The following is a 2,532-nucleotide window of genomic DNA, read 5'->3' as shown; positions in this document are numbered from 1 at the left end:
ACTGAAAAGCATGAGAAGCACGTTGACACTATAGTTTCCCTATCAATTTGTGGGACCATAAATATTAAAGAAAAACTTAGTGAGGCCTAAAGACTTTCAATCAATCATCATAACATGAATATTAAGAAGAACCGTGAAATTTTATCTAAAATAATAGATTGTATTTTTTTTGTGGTAACTTTGAAACTCACGAGGACATGATGAAACAGATGATTCAGTAAATCCAAGTGTATTTAGAGGATTTTTAAATTTTACATCTTAATTAGATCCAGATTTAAAGAATCACTTAGAAACCAGTAATGTCTTCAAAGGTGTTTCCAAGACTATTCAGAATGACATACTTGACTGTCTTTTACAAATATACCGTGATGAAATAAGGGCAGAAATTAGCAAAGCTTCCTTTGTAGCTTTGTGGCTGATGAAATAACAGATGTGTCTGAACATACACAAATGATCATTGTTTTACGGTACATCTCAGATGAAAAAATACTTGAACGCTTTTGGGGATTCTTTATTCCAGAAAACCAAACCGTTGATGGGATATTAAAACGTATTCTGCAACAATTAGATATAACAAGGGAATCGCCAAAAACTGATAGCTCAGACATTTGATGATGCAAATGTCATGAAAGGCAAAAAGCTGGTGTTCAGGCGAAAATAAAAGCAGTTTATAGTAATGCGCATTTCACTCACTATTATGCGCATCAACGTAATTTAATAATGAGGAATACAGCAAGCATTACACAAAATGCTAGAATATTTATCTCTAACATTTTGGCTATTCCGACTTTGTTTTCTAGATCACCACATTCTCAAGAAGCATCTGGATGTAAGCATTCTACCTCCATCCGCCACAAGGTGGAACTTTATCATACATAGAGTTCCTGAAAATGTTCAAGCATTAAAAAACTGTCACTGAAATTCAGTCAACATCATATGTAGATGAGACCGTTGCAGAAGCGACAGGAATTCTGAAATATTTGAACGATGAAAATTTCATATTTTGGTTTGAGCTATTTCATAAAATTATGTCTCACGTTGAAATTATTTCTCGGGAAATTAGCATATATAAAGTCAATGAATACATAACAAATTTCAAAACTTCTATTTTAGAGATAAGAAACACCAAATACTGTGAAAATCCTTCACAAACACTCAAGGGCGAAGCTAAAGAACTGTGTGACTATATATCTGTTGATCTAATGGACAGATATTCTTCAACTAAACATTTAATACTTGCTAAATTGTTTTACAAAATAAGCTTTGCTAGTCTTAAGAAAAAAAACTACCTACAGAAGAGATATCCTTGACAACTGAAGCATATCCCATGATTGACAAAGAAAAGTTTGAAACTGAGCTAGAAATATTTTATAGTAGGTCAGATATCCATGAATATTGCAAAGTAATTGATCTGAAATTAATTTTGGAAAACAATTTAAACGATGGTCTTAGTGAAATCACAAAACTCATAAAAATTATCTTGACAATTCCCATGACTACATCAGAGGTAGAACGTTGTTTTTCAACTCTGAAAAGAAAAAAACATGGGTTGCGAAAGACTAAATGAACTTGCAGTGCTTTCAATTGATAAAAAAGTTCTTCAACAGTCATTCAGAAGTTAAGGAGAAAATTATCAATGTTTTCTCAGAAACTAAAACAAGAAAAATGGAGTTTACTTTCAAATGAATGTAATAAGTAAAATATTTAAAATATTTACATCTATTTAGGATTCCTTTAAGTTATTGTATTTTTATACGTGTGCATACGTATAAATTATATTTTTTATGCTTGTTTTATTTTTACACAATATTAAAACAATAGGTATTTTCTTTAAAACAGCACCCCCACTAATATTAGGCACGAGCCGCCACTGTATTTAACCCATAGTAGGAACCCTAACAGGTACTACCACTCCGGGTCAGAGTGAACCTGGAAGCAATGGTAATTAAAGGGTGGCTCCATACTCCCCAAAGCCCACTGGATATAGTTTAAGGTCATATCCAGGACCCCATTGAGGGACTTTTACCCTCTGCAGGGGAACAGTCGGCGTATTCTAATGCCCCACCGACAGGGCCGTTGGATTTTGGAATATAGCAAAATTGTTATATATATATATATATATATATATATATATATATATATGCTCTTTTGTTATATTTAAATAAACCTAAACCTCCGTTAACTATTTAACAGATATATAAGACGTTTGGAAGTTAGTATGTCCACCACTCCTCGTGAGCAATGTGCAGTGCGAACTTTATACCAAGATACACACAGACACAATTTAAACAATTTGGTAAACAATTTTCTGTGTGGTGGACGCCGCATATCTTTGAACAAAAGAAGGCAAAACTTTTAGGAATGTGAGATGCGCGCGCGCACACACACACACACACACACAAACACACACACATCAATATCAATATTAAAAGAAAATATAAGACGGAAGGAAAGACAAAGCCTCTCTTAAAACAACAACGAAAGGGTTTATTTCAGCGACAGAAATTTGGATGATGTTCGAGCAAAGAAAAT

Source organism: Euprymna scolopes, chromosome 10 (genome assembly GCF_053919585.1).
Source record: "Euprymna scolopes isolate OS-2025 chromosome 10, ASM5391958v1, whole genome shotgun sequence".
Classification (NCBI taxonomy): Eukaryota; Metazoa; Mollusca; class Cephalopoda; order Sepiida; family Sepiolidae; genus Euprymna; species Euprymna scolopes.
The sequence above is the reverse complement of the archived record's forward strand: the minus strand, read 5'-3'. Positions refer to the sequence as shown.